Here is a 15,196-nt window from a genome sequence, read left to right as displayed (position 1 = left end):
CCTTAATTGGTATTGTGTACAACATATAAATTAATCTAGGAAGTATACTCATTTTTATGGCGTTAATCCTCCCAAACCAACTTAGATATTGACCTTTCCATTTTTTAAACTCTTCCGCTATCTCCGTCAATAATATGCCATAGTTGACTTCATATAGTCTTTTCATATCAACACTAATACGTACCCCCAAATACGTCAGGGACTCTCTCTCCCAGACAAATGCATACGTATGTCGCAGCGTCATCTCCAGTCCCGTTGGGACATGAATAGGAAGGATAATTGACTTTCCCAGATTGATTTTAAAATTTTAAAATTAGATAAGGTGCCGAACTTTTGTACCTCCAACATGAGTGCAGCTAAAGATGTCTGGGGAGACGAGAGAAAAAAGAGTAGGTCATCAGCATATGCTGCGACCTTATGTTCCACCTTTCCTATTTGTGTCCCACTTATCTCTCTGTTATTTCTGATTTTACGTAAAAATGGCTCTAATGTTATTGCAAATATTAAGGGTGATAGTGGGCAACCTTGTCTCGTACCATTTCAGATACTAAAGCTTTCTGACAACGTTCCGTTTACTTTAATTCTTGCCTTAGGGCCCACATACATCGACATTATCCATCCCATCATCCGCTCCCCCAGGCCTATCCCCTTCAATATTTCTCTCATAAAGCCCCAATTCACCCTGTCAAAGGCCTTTTCGGTATCCATTGACAGAATGATCTTTGGGGCCCTATCTGGACCCGACTGCATTCAGTGGAGGACATTAAGCGCCCGAATAGTGTTATCTCTCGCCTCACGCCCTTCCATGAACCCAGTCTGGTCCAGATGTATCATCCCCCCTATGTGCCCCTGGAGCCTCAGAGCCAAGGTCTTTGCTAACAATTTAGTGTCCGAATTAAGAAGGGAAATAGGCCTGTAGTTTGCGCAATTCTGGGGATCTTTTCCTCCTTTTGGCAGTACTGTTATATGCGCCAGAAAGGCTTCTGGTGGTAGTGGGTTAGATACGTTGATTGAATTGAAGTATTTACACAGTGGTTCTCTTAATACTGGAAGGAATTTTTTATAGTATATATTAGTCAACCCGTCTGGGCCTGGGCTTTTCCCTAATGGCAATGTTGCTATTACCCTTTCCAGCTCCTCTACCGTGATTGGGCGCTCTAACTCCTCTATAGTTGTTTTAGACAGCCTAGGCATTGATGCTTCATTGATGTAATCCTGTATCTCTTTTCTCTCGGGGCTTTCATTATCTACTTCGGAAATATTGTATAATGCCTCATAAAATTTACTAAATTCTGCAGCTATGGCTTTCGTTCCAACTACCTTCTTACCTCTAACCACAGAGTCTCAAAAGATGTTAGATGGCCATCGCATTTTGAGAGACCCTCAGCTGGAACGTTTATAATTACAATAATTGCAAATAATTGCAGGTATGTCCTACTGTTATACTGTAATGTTATTTTGTTTTATTGTTAACCATTATTTGCTTTGCAGGTACGCCATTCAGCTGCAGCATGGGTTTATTTATTTTGACAGCAACAGGGTTTGCGCTCACAATACGTAATTCTGTGACTCCAGCACTGTAGGAGGTGATTTCACCACCACAGTTATAAAAAAGAGCATATATGCAGAAGCATGGGGGCAGGGGTGGACATTAGGGGTGGATTGGCCCTGTGCTTCGGCATATATTTTTTACTCTTTTTTTTGGGCACAGATTGCAATAAAAAAAAGTTGTTTTATTGAGTTAATGTTTTATACTGTGATTTATTGTTACCATTGTTTGTTTGCAGGTACGCCATTCAGTTGCAGCACTGATTTATTTATTTTGACAACAGGGTTTGCTCTCACGATACATAAATCAGCAACTCCAGCGCTGTAGGAGGTGATTTCACCACCACAGTTAAAAAAAGAGCATATGTGCTGTAACATAGTGGCTGAACGAAAAAAAAAAAAAAGGACGGTGCATGTATGCCCATCATTAGAAGTGGGTGGATGCAGAGCGGTATTCTAATGGTGGGCATACCACTGATCGATCAATGTGAATGGAGGAATCTGTTAGGTTCTCTTTTTTCATTTAACCCACAGGCTGCATGAAAAAAAAAGAACATTACAATATATGCCCAACAAGGACCAGCAACGTACTGGTATGTTGCTGGACTTTGAGTGGTTTTACCGGAATGATGCCTGCAGGTTTAGGTATCATCTTGGTATCATTTTTTTCAGCCAGTGGTCAGCTTCATGTAAAAGCAATCCTAGCGGCTAATTAGCCGCTAGACTGCTTTTACAAGCAGCGGGAGGGAATGCCCCCCCCATCCCCCACTGTCTTCTATGGTTTTCTCGGGCTCTCCTATCCCACCAGGGAACCCAAGAATGCAACCAGTGTTCTGCCAGCTGACCATAGAGCTGATCGGAGACTAGAACGGCTCCAATCATCTCTATGGCCTAAGAAACTGGAAGCTACGAGTATTTCATGACATGGTCTCCTGTCATATGTAAACAGCAATTGCACCATACAAGTGAGGTATCACCGCGAACGTCAGATCGAGGGCAGTATTTCTAGGAGTAGACCTCCTCTGTAAATCTAAAGTGGTAACCTGTAAAGGCTTTTAAAAATGTATATAGTTTGTCGCATCTGCAGGGGTGTGCGTAATTTTAAAGCATGCCGTTTGGTATCTTTGTACTTAGCATAAGATCATCTTTTATATTCCACCAAACATTTGGGCATTATAGTGTGTTTCAAAGTAATTTTCTAGCAAAAAAAATATAGTTCTTCATGTAAACAAAAAGTGTCAGAAAGGACTTGGTGGTTCAAGTGGTTAGAAGAGTGGGTGATGTGTGGCATAAGCTTCTAATGTTGGGCAGTTCAAAATCCCCCCAAATGACCTATTTTTGGAAAGTATTCTGCTGTTTCTCCTGAGTACAGGGATACCACATGTGTGAGACTTTTTGGGAGCCTAGCCGCGTACAGGATCCCGAAAACCAATCACCGCATTCAGGCAACAATTCTTTTTTTCAGATCCTCAGAGAGTTCTTTGCCATGAGGTGCCGTGTTGAACTTCCAGTGACCAGTATGTGGGAGTGAGAGCGATAACACCACATTTAACACACCTGCTCCCCATTCACACCTGAGACCTTGTAACACATGACACCAAGAAGGGAAAATGACTGATTGGGCCAAATGTGGACATTTTCACTTAGGTGTGTACTCACTTTTGTTTCCAGCAGTTTAGAAATTAATGGCTGTGTGTTGAGTTATTTTGAGGGACAGCAAATTTACACTGTTATACAAGATGTACACTCGCTACTTAACATTGTAGCAAAGTGTCATTGCTTCAGTGTTGTCACATTAAAAGGTATAATAAAATATTTACAAAAATGGTAGGGGTGTACCTACTTTTGTGAGATACTGTGTGTGTGTGTGTATATATATATATATTATCATATATCTACTTCATAAGAATGTCCATCTCCGCCACCAAAACCTATATTACTTCTTACATGTTTTTATGTATGTTCTTCCATTGATGCTCTGACCCTATTGGCTATTTATACTGTGAAGGTTAATCCAGCTGAAGCCGTTCTTAGGTCTTGCGGCACAGACTAGGTTAATTGTATCCTCTATTTAAACCTGAGGTCAGCGCCCGATAACCAGCTGATGAAGGAGGCATTGCCTTGCCTCCGAAACGCGTTCTGATTGGCCAACACAGTGGTAGGCGGCTCCCAGGTTGACAGCTCCTGAATACCTCCATGCCGAGATACCATGCTGGCCTCTTCCCGAGTCTCCTCGAGACTTCAGCTCCCCGCTGACACACGGCACTCGTGGCTAACATCTAAGGATCCATCAGTGGTTTGTTCTACTGCTGGATCTGGCAAGCCCTCACCCCTCACTATGTGAATGCATTTGATATTTCCCTTCATAAACAGGTACAACTTATGTAGGAGGAATTTTTCATCTCTGTATATAACCTGAGGCCAGTCACCTCACTGGATATATGGAAGGGTTTACAACCTTTTTAAAATGCTAATCTGACCCTTTATACCACATTTAACATTACAGCCATATTTTTCAATTCCCATGCACTCCACTCTCAAACGTCCCTCAGTCTATTACTTACCTGAACTGGAGGGGTTCTTCTCCCCGCAGCAGGTAAAAATATTTTGCCCGGGCGTCTTGGCAAGAAGTAAGCAGTAATCCTGTGCTGTGTGTTAGGTAGCTTATCATCGCACCCTGTATGCTGGGAGTACAGTGAACAGGAATATGTAGTGTAGTGTATAGCACTCTATACAGGAGACTAAAATATATGGCATACTATACAAAGCACAGTACGTAAGAGGAACTGCAGTCTGCTCACAAAATTTGTAATAAAACATCTTTGCAATTCTAAAGCTTCCCCCCCAACCACTTTGCATATTATTTTATATATACTGTGATTCTGTACTTGCCAAATATGCTGCAGAAATCTCCATCCACTGAGTCTGGCTGCAGCCATTTTTACTGTGGGCAGCGGAAGCTGCTGCCTGTTCACTTCCTGGATTTACACAGACACACAGAGGCACATCTCCAGCTCTGCAGCTCTCATTGGCCATCTTATGACTCACCCCCCCCCCCTTCCTTCCTGGCAAACTCTCACGAGAGTGAGAGCTGTGCATGATGTCATCAGCCTAGGATTTTTACCAGACAAGAAACAGGAAGTGGGCTGTATAAGGTATTTACTTGCAGAAAAAAAATGTCTTACTATCCAAAGTTAAAACAACAAGGGCAGAAGATTTAATACATCCACTTTAGGAATGTGTAATGCACAGTGTACATTACATATTCTTGACCATCATACTTTGTATACAGTGCTGTATGTTACATGCTCCTGACTGCTGTACTCTCTATGCTGTGCTGTATATTATGCACTCCTGACTTTTGGCTCTGTACTTTTCATATTCCTGACTATTGCTCTTTAGTTTACTTATTCTTGGCCCCTACACTCTGTACATTATGTACTCCTGACCCCTGCGGAGCAGAGTCAAATGTATAAGCCAGAGGTCAAACCAGGTTATCAAGAAGCAGGGTCATGGTAAGCCAGGTCAGTAACAGGAAGTCCAAAAATCAGGGATACAGAGGCACAGGGAACACAGGGAATCTGATGATAATCCAGTAACATCATGCTCTCAGCAGCAGGTTTAAATAGGCCAGTTGGCGCCAGCATCTGTCATGCAATTTATGCGCTATTGCGCATGCGCTTACGCCTGTTCGCGATACGTGCCCCAGTGCATACAGAGGTTCTCCATAGGCATCCATGCTGAATATGGGCAGTATTGCCAGTCCTTCTGTGGCCATTTCCCTGACAGACAGGTTGCTATATTAATGGGTGGAGCTTCTGCTGACACCGCCATTGTTATGGCAACCTGTCGGGAAAAGAGAGAGCTGCTCAGTGCGCAGGCTCAGGCACGAGATCAGGAGGTGCATGCTAAGTAGCCAGCTGCACCGAATCCCGGAAATCAAGAGAAGAGTGTTTCAGATGACTGCCTGCTTCCGAGATCTAGTTTGTCTTCAAATATTTTTAACATAAGCTACAGGGACTACACACAGGACATGTTCTAAATGTTGCTTGATATGTTTAAACAGGTGTAGCACCCTCTAGGTAGGTAGGTGCTAGAGTAGGATTTTTTTGTCTTAGGGTAAGCAAATTTAGGCAGGCCTGGCTGGCAGTCAGGCCTGTTTGTTTTGATATGGGCTGGGAGTGGCTCAGGATAGCAGCTGGTGACTCACAGGCAGTATCACTAAGACCTTCCTCTTCTTTCCAGAGCTTTCTGGAAGGTACTGGAAAGAGAGAAGGAGGGGTGGGGCTGCCTGTGGTACTCTAAGGGGCCCTGACCAATCCTCAAATCGAATTGGCAGGTGACAGGCCTCCTTAAGTACCCAGGATCAGCCCAGCTGGGGAGGAGTTGGAATTGTTCAGAGCTTAAGGATGGAATGCTAGGCTGTCTGGGCCTTTAAGGGAGCTCCCCAGTCTGGGGGGAGGGGGGCCTTGGGCCCGGGGTTCGGGTGCAGATGAGGCCCTTCAAGAAACCATGAAGGCGTCTTGGACAGGAGGCACAGGAGGAGCAAAGAGGACAGCAGGAGAGGGCATTGCCGGGCAAGTCTTCAAGGAGAGGAACAACTGGGCGCAGCCAGGAGGGCTGGTGAGTGACAAGCACAGACTGGGGAGGCACGCCTAAGAGGACTGGGAGCATGCAGTCTGAGATGGGTGCAGAGCCAGTGTAGTGGACTGTGTTGTCAAGGGCAGTGGAGAAGGGCAGCTGCAGCCAGGTGGGCTGGCAGGGCCTGAAGATGGGTTACTGGGCTTATTAACCAGAGATAGGACAGCTAGCACCAGAAACTTTCTATCTGCTACAATATAGGGGCCCGCGGTCACTGCCTGCAAAAGGCTGTTGCTAAGGCTTGGTTGAGTCAGAGTCAGGCCTAATCACATTGTGCTAGCTGTGCCTGAGAACATTAGAGAGGAAGCGCTGTGCAGGAGGAGAAAGACCGAAAAACTAGAGAGGAAGCGATGTGGAGGAGGAGAAATGGAGTGAACCTACTGAACTGTACATTGTTGTCCCAAGCAAATTGCTATTATTTCTACTGGGCATCCCATATTTCCCCTACCCCATCTAAGTTCAATTATCTCAATAAAATAAAAAAACAAAGCTGATGGGCTGTTCATTGTCTTGGAGTGTCTGGGAAGTGAATGCCGGGCTGGGCAGGGTGACAGGTGGGCAACATTACTTAGCAGCTCCTACGGGGGGTACTGCTACACAAGTATGGACGTGTGTTTATAACAAAAAGTATTTGGGGGACCGGAACTCCACTTTAAAACTGAGCTCTAGCTTTTAATGACGTTTAAAGAGTTTGTTTGAACCAAACTATTTACCTCACTAATGCCTCATACACACGATCAGACATTCCGACAACAATATCCATGGATTTTTTCCGACGGATGTTGGCTCAAACTTGTCTTGCATACACACGGTCACACAAAGTTGGTCGGAAATTCCGAACGTCAAGAACGCGGTGACGTACAACACGTACGACAGCACTATAAAGAGGAAGTTCAATGCCAAGTGCTCCACCCTTTGGGCTCCTTCCGCTAATCTCATGTTAGTCGAAGTTTGGTGACAGATGATTCGCGCTTTTCAGCCTCCTGCTTTTCCGATCATTACTGCTCTTCGGTTTGTGCTTGTGGGTTCGAATTTCTGTCACCGTCTGGCCAGAGCCAGAAGAGTGGTGGAGAACATTTTCGGGATAATGGCCAGCCGGTTCCGCCTATTTCTTACACCAATCGACATGGCAGAATATAAACTTAACCAGATAATCCTTGCATGCTGCATTCTACACAACTATTTAAGGGGAAATTCAATGAACTATGTGGCCTCAGTTGTGCCTGAGGCCGGACTTCAAGAAGAAACCCTGACGGCGCTTGAAGCTGGCCGTCCTGCCTTGCCCCCCCAAAGCGCCCGTGAAGTAAGACAGAAGTATGTCGAGTACTTTGCGGGTAGGGAGGCCATTGATATGCCAGAAATGGTTTAAGAAACATTTTATGAACAATTTTTGAACTTAAACTGAAAGAAGATTTCCTTTGATTTACTGCCTGGGTTTCTTTTAGCTGTCTCCTAGGTTCTCCAATGGGCTTTTCTTTTTGGACATTTTCTTCAATAGTGCAAATGTAATTTATTTGATACATGGGGTGACAATCTCTTCTTCAGCAAGCTATTATTATGTTGTGGGTCTACACACACACCTTGTTTTTGTTGTTAATGTCTGTAATGAATTAATAATAAAACTATTCATCATTTTCAGCACCATGGATGAGATTTGTGGATTCACGAAAATGGGCTGATTGTGGCAATTTATAAACCACTGTGGGTGTTATTTACTAAAGGCAAATCCACTTTTCAATACAAGTGCACTGCAAAAGCGTACGTGAAACTGCACTGAAAGTGCACTTGTAGTGCAAAGTGGAGTTGCCTTTAGTAAATAACCCCCATTGTCACTGTAAACACCAACTTACTCCAAAAACTGCTATTGAGCATTGAAAGAAGAAGCCACACATTGTTGAGTAGAAAACATTTTACTCAAAGCACGTATGTGCGTTTAGAAAAGAGTTTTTGAACAAACCAACATCTTTGGCGTTTAACTTTTTTTTGTCACATTAGAAATAGCCTCTTTTTGGTTAAACAAGTATGTTTTCAAAACATAACATACACAACTCAGGAACTTACAAAGTTCAACTTTGATAAATTGAAGGCAATATGAGACATTATTATGTCCAAACTGTGTTGATGTTGCCTTCATCAGATCATCAGATGGGGCGATGTCACCCCTGTAAAAGCCAAATTTTGAAGATGCACACAAAATGGGATTCAAACTAGTGATTTCCCTCCTGATCCCATGCCTAATTTCAACATGTGCTAGCTACCATCATGGGGGATCAATGGACGTGTTTTGGGGGTGCAACCCCTTCCTCTCACCTAATTGAGTTGGGAGGAAGGGGTTGCACTCACAAAACGCGTACATTGATATCCCGTGATGGCAGATAGCACATGTTGACACACTGTGTGCATCTTCAAAATTTGGCTTTTAAAATACTTTAAAACTTTTTTTAAAATTCAAAAATACACAATAAAACAGTACAATTTTGTTGTTTTTTATATTCTGCCTAAAACATCAATGATGTTCTTCATTTTTTTTTTAACATCATTGATGTTTTCCTTTATATTTTCTAAATCACGATTGCACCCCATTATCTCCCCAATGAGGATCTGGGCGCTTTCACTTGTGAAATGAGATTCTTCTTCCACAACATCCACATCACCTAAGAGAAAAAAACACACCATGTATTATAAATATGCAGGCATCCATCTATTACCTGAAGCTGTGGTCTCAGACACTTACTTGTTGTGGTGACAATTTCGCCCACTTCATAAACCTCTCCTTCCTCCATATCCTCTGCTTGTGTTTTGGTGACTTCCCCTTCTTTAGGAGGTGGGAGGTCCCTGGTGTCCTCAGATGTCCTAAGTCTTTTCTCCCCTATGTGAATAAAAAAAAGGTATACTTAGCACACAGATATTTTAGGACAGAAATAGGAATATGAAACATTGCTTGGAAGTGTCATACAATCGTCTGTTTTGGCAGAGTTCCAAGCTGAAGACATTTTTAGTTCCTTTCTAAAGATGGAATACTTACCTTTTTTTGTACAAGTTTCACACATTGAGACACCCCTAGTATCCACTGGAGCACCTGTGTGGGACACCCTAAAAAGTTTGTTCTTGTGTCCCACACTAGTGCTCCTGCTTCCAGATGTGTAAACAGCTGCTGAGTGTCCTCTCCTTACACTGAATCAAGTTTGCATGTCATTCTAGTTACAAACCCATCTAGACAACAATGTCATAAACTTCTTTGAATACAAATAGGCATGACCAAATGTAGTTAACCTGCATCTGCCAAAAACATTGTATTAGTGGGCGAAGGAACGATGTTCCCTACGAACGATTACTGTGCCCACGAACATGAAAGTTGCCATTTTAAACTGTACAACAGTAAAGAAAAGCACATGGAGCAGGATGCAAGTAATACTAAAATAGAAACACACGACAAATAATTACTTTTTAGAAGCAGTTTCTGGATCTTTCTCTACTTCTACCTCAATTTGAGGTCTGACCATCGTTTCCTCAGTTGATCCTTGGATCACCGTACCCCAAAATTCTTCTGCAGAATTTTCACAACTTTAGCCATGATCTTGGCCTTTCTCACATTTGGGTTGGGGTAAGGTCCATGCTCCCCGTCATAGTCGGCCCTCTTCAAGATGTCCACTATTTCCACCATCTCTATAAAGGACATATTTGAGGCCTTAAATCTCCTCCGGGATCGGGACGTTCCTGGCTTCAGGCTTTCCTCGTTGCTGCTCTCCTCTGCATGCACTTGCTGTGTCTCCGCCATGTTCTCTACCCACTGTGCCGAAAGAGAAGGGGCAGGGAATACACTAGAACGAACGTCAGGGGTGGGCGGAGTTTTACGCATGCGCAGTGCATATGAACACGCGTGCGTCGTACGTACGATCTGTGAGCGGAGGACGGAGTTTCAGAAGCGACGATCGTTATAACGAAGGTATAATTTTAACTTGGTGCATCAGTGGCCTATACTGCTTATAGATTGAGGCCTATATTGTGTCGATTAGGAGAGTTCCACCTGACATTAGGGTTTGTCTTGTGTTGTGTCTTGCAGAGAAAATGGATGGGTTCAAAGACTACAGCTTCCTCCCAATATTCATAGATAAGTACAGGGAGCTGCCCTGTCTGTGGCAGGTCAAACATCCACATTATAATAACAAAATAAAGAGGCAGGCAGCGCTGGAGAAACTGCTGGAGTTGGTGAAGCTGTAGATCCCCACGGCAGACATCAACTATTTGAAAAAAAAATTGGTGTCCTGAGGAGCACATATAATTGTGAGTGTACTAAGGTCCAGAAATCCATGAGATCACAACAGCAGCAGATGACATTTATGTCCCCAGGCTGTGGTACTATGACAGACTTCATTTTTTGGCAGACCAGACTGAAGTCAGGGAATCCCTCTCAACCCTTCCTTCCATGCTTCCTTCCACCCCAGCTGAGGCTTCCGACACCAACCCTGCGCCTTCCAGCCAGGAAGAAGTGGAGGAGCCCAGCTTTAGCCAGGTATAGCATTGTTCAACATATTTCTTGTCGTAAAATAAATGATGTGAAATAGATGTTATTATTGATCACTAATTGCTGATTTAATAAAGTGTTTTACATATCAATAGACATTAGTAGCCAAAAAGGTTTGGGACAAGAATGAAAAATGCTGGGGTCAGAATGATAGTCTTTTCTGTTTGTTAACATTCCATATGCAACAGTCATGGGCTTAAAATTGTGTGTGATTGATGAACAAAATACTAAAACTATGTCCCTTTTTCTTACACAGGAAAGCCTCAGCCAGGAGGAGGCTGTGGAATGTGGCAGCTAGGAGGAGGCTATGGAATGTGGCAGCCAGGAGGAGGCATTGGTTAGTGTCAGCCAGGAGGTGGTAGGAGTTAGTGGCAGCCAGGAGGTGGCAGGGGTTAGTTGCAGCCAGGAGGTGGCAGGGCCCAGTAGCCCGACACAATCTAAGGTCCCTCCCCTCCGCCTTCCCCAAAAATGGCCAGGAAGTGGAGTAATGTGGAGGAGGCAGCACTCAGGCTGATTAGGGAGGCCAGTGCTGCCCCCTCAATCCTCAAGAGGCCTTTGCCTCCATGGCAGCCTGCAAAATGCAGGACATGGAGGAGGGTCAACGCATCATGTGTGAGGAAATAATTTATCTCACATTAAATAGGAGGTTGAGGGGCCAGCTCACACCCAATACCCACCTGTGTGAGTTGGACCATCCTCCTTCTCCTCCACCTCCTGCCACACCTCCAACACCACAGCCACAGCCTGGAAGCAAGCGTGTAACGAAGACAAGAAAGTGATGGCCTGGGTTCAGTCTGGTCTGGCAAAAGATGCAGGGTGTTGTATGACTACAGCCTAGGGACATAGATGTAATCTGCTGCTGTTCCTGATCTCTTGGAGTCCTGGACTGGATTGTGCTCACTATTATATGGACTCCTCAGGCCACCAATTTTGGCTGGCAAATAATTGATGTGTGCCCTGGGGTACAAAGGCTTCGCCAATTTCAGCAGTTTCTCCAGCGTTGCCTTCCTCTTTATTTTGTTATAACCTATAATAAATGGATATTTTTTAAAAGAAATGCTTGCCTATGTGTTTAACCTCAAAAAGGACAGTTTGTTTGTGAGTAGGCAGGTACATTTCCAAAATACAATGTCAAATTAACAAGGGACACCAACACCAAACAACCTGCTTGAGATTAAAAAATACAAGATAATAATGGTGTTGTGGTAAATTGACACACAAAACGAGAAAAGATATTAGGGAGATCACTAAAAAAATAAATGAATAAATAAAACAGGAGATCTTGATTAAACCTCCCCCCCAAAAAAAATATCACTATAAAAACAAAAAATTATTCTAGAGATCTAACGGAAAAAAAAATTCTATTCAGGAGATCACGAGAAATAATAAAGAAATCAGTTTGTGAGAACTCTGTGTGAATATGAGCAGCAAAACAACTTCATTCTTCTAGCATTCTAAAGAAGAAGAGAATGCGCTGCATTAAACTATTTTAAAAATTGCAGTGTGACGAATGTGCTATCTTCATTACGAACGGTAGTTTTACCAGACCGAAATGCTTCCGTCTCGTAATTTAGTCTGAGCATGCGTGGCAATTTGTGCGTCGGAATTGTCTAAACACAATCGGAATTTACGCGAACGGTCTCTGTTGTTGGAAAATTTGAGAACCAGATCTCAAATTTTGTGTGACGGAAGTTCCGATGGAGCCTACACACAGTCGGAATTCCTGACAAAAGGCTCCCATCGGGGCATTAGAGATGTGGCGGTTGTGCACATTGTATAAACTTTTTGTAGCCTCAGCTATATACAGAATACAGCACTGTGTTCTGACAGTGGGACAGGACCTTCCTGTCTCACTCCTGGAGCAGAATCAGGTCCAGCTGAGTGGCACTTAACCTTTCACAGGGAGCTTTGTATTCTATGAATTAATACAAAGCTTCATCTGATTGGGTGAGGTAGAAAGGCAAACTTGGTCCAAACAAACTATGTAAACTTCATAGTGGGGGCTATCTTTGTGGGGGGAGGCGACACACCCCTCCACAGAGATAGCCCCCTGCTATATTATTTGTCCTTGGTGATTGTATTTGTTTCATTACATATGTGCCAGTGTCAATACTTTGGCGGCTCCCTACCTGTATACAGGGGGTGTGTATGCTCACACACTAGTTTGGGTTAATACTATCTGATGGTTTTAATTTGTTTTTAAACCATTTTCTAATAAAAGACAATATTTACATATGCATACGATTTTGTGTGTTCGATACGGTGCCGAAAAAAGTCCCATTTTCTGTGGTCTCTATTTTGTTCTGTATAACAGATATTAAGATTTTTTTTTTTTCGAACATTCAGGTGTTTGTCATTTATTTTGCAAAAAAATAAAAATCCCAGTGGTGATTAAATACCACCAAAGGAAAGCTGTATTTGTGTGGAAGACATGATAAAAATGTCATATGGGTACAGTGTTGCATAACCGCGCAATTGTCACAAAGTGTGACAGCGATGAAAGCTGAAAACTGGCCTGGGCAGGAAAGTGTCCGGTATTGCAGTGATCTAAAAGGTGCACTTTTTAGGTTGTAGGTGGTGGGAGGACTGGGATGGTGAAAGGGAGTTTTTGAAGTGAAGGTCCACTTTAACTCCTTAGCCCCCTTCTTAGTGTTACATAGAATGGGGAATGGGGATTATTTATTTGCTTTTCATTATAAGGTCCACACAGTAAATCATTGTAAGTCATAATTTTCATAAGTAGTATAATTTTCATAGTAAGTCATAATTTAAGTTTAATTCATACTAGCAGTATTTTATATGTTTTATACTTTTTTGTTTGATTCTTCCAGATTAAACCTGTACATTTATACCATACCGTTCAATAGTTGTGTGGAATATACTGTCTTTCACATAAATGGCCTTTTAATGAATTGATTGATCTAATGTTAGTCTTTAACTGACTCAGAGTGTAAGAAACTTTCTTTACCAACCTGGTTTCTAAGGTACACATCGCACCAAGGTGATCTGATCTCCTGGAATACACGAAACAAAGAGTATAATATATCAGCATTACCTATGAAGTGTTCTTCTTCTGATCCGGAAACCATTCATGCAACTTTCATAGTACTGGCTGCTTTTGTTTGCTTTGAGCCATGGCAACAAGTGCCAAGTTAAATAAACTAGTCATCAAAGCTGCATGTTGAAGACTTCAATTGATCTTTCTCTAGTTTTAGCTTTTTTCCCAAAGGAAAACTACATTTGTATTACCTCTTGTCTAGTTAAGCTCTTACTTTGGATATTGACAAAGTCAACGGTGAGAGTATCAGGTAAGTAAATACAAAGTATGATGCAGGGGGAAAGGAAATGAAGCATGAAAATAATGTGTGGTTTAACCTGGGGTTGAAATGCTTATCTAAGAGGTTTGTGGTTTTTAAATGTGTTTGTAAAGTCACAAGAAAGTTTTAGTATCATTTTTCTATAGGAATTAGTGTGAACTTTAAAAACATTTTTGTTATATAAATACATTTTATTTGTAGACACTTGCACTGTACACTGAGTACCTAAATATAGCTATGCAGATGTGTTTTTAATGTATAACACAATTTTTGTATTTCTACTTTTTAAAAACCTTTCTCTTTATGTTTTTAAAGTGTCAAAAATGTGTAATTCCTTTTAAATATATGTAATATTTGATCCTTGGGCATCCTAAAAGTCCATCAACACCACTTTCTGATATAACTGAGACGTGGTGCCCAGATATACATTATATTGTCAAAAGTATTGGAACGCCTGCCTTTACACGCTTGAACTTTAATGGCAGCCCAGTCTTAGTCCGTAGCGTTCAATATTGAGTTGGCCTACCCTTTGTAGCTATAACAACTTCAACTCTTCTGGGAAGGCTGTCCACAAGGTTTAGGAGTGTGTCTATGGCGGGGGTCTCAAACTGGTGGCCCTCCAGCTGTTTGCAAAACTACAAGCCCCATGAGCCATTGCAAGGCTAACAAGCATGACTCCCACAGGCAGAGGCATGATGGGACTTGTAGTTTCACAACAGCTGGAAGGCCGCCAGTTTGAGACCCCTGGTCTATGGGAATGTTTGACCATTCTTCCAGATGAGCATTTGTGAGGTCAGGCACTGATGTGGACGAAAAGGCCTGGCTCGCCATCTCCGCTTTACTTCATCCAAAGGTGTTCTATCTGGTTGAGGTCAGGACTCTGTGCAGGCCAGTCAAGTTCCACCACCCCAAACTCGCTCATCCATGTCTTTATGAACCTTGCTTTGATTGAATGCTGGTGTCTCTTGTCAGTGGTGATTCTGCCCGAGGCAGCCCTTGCAAAGTCATAGTTCTGGCAATCCTACTTTGCTTCTGACAGACTGTTTAGAGAAGCTTACTACTCCCTTTTAGCTGGGAAGGTAGTGGATGGGGGTGTACACATGGCAGGAATTATACCCCTGTAGTATATGGGGCCGTGTTGCACTTGCTGCCCAACCGTGCACAA

At 42.8% G+C, this 15,196-nt stretch overlaps 1 protein-coding gene across 2 annotated transcripts in view; it reads left to right on the top strand.

Moving 5' to 3' along the window:
* LOC141146432 (kelch domain-containing protein 3-like) overlaps positions 1 to 15,196 on the top strand; it is a 177,504-nt gene that overhangs the window by 16,731 nt on the left and 145,577 nt on the right. The window contains exon 1 of one of the 2 annotated variants that reach the window (XM_073632959.1): positions 13,826 to 14,022. The exons of the other annotated variant lie outside the window; for it this stretch is intronic. The gene's annotated coding sequence lies outside the window, so the exon portion shown is untranslated. Of the gene's footprint in view, positions 1 to 13,825; positions 14,023 to 15,196 lie in introns of those variants that run through there. 2 annotated transcript variants of the gene reach the window in all.

Source organism: Aquarana catesbeiana, linkage group LG01 (genome assembly GCF_042186555.1).
Source record: "Aquarana catesbeiana isolate 2022-GZ linkage group LG01, ASM4218655v1, whole genome shotgun sequence".
Lineage (NCBI taxonomy): Eukaryota > Metazoa > Chordata > Amphibia > Anura > Ranidae > Aquarana > Aquarana catesbeiana.
The sequence above is the reverse complement of the archived record's forward strand: the minus strand, read 5'-3'. Positions and strand labels throughout refer to the sequence as shown.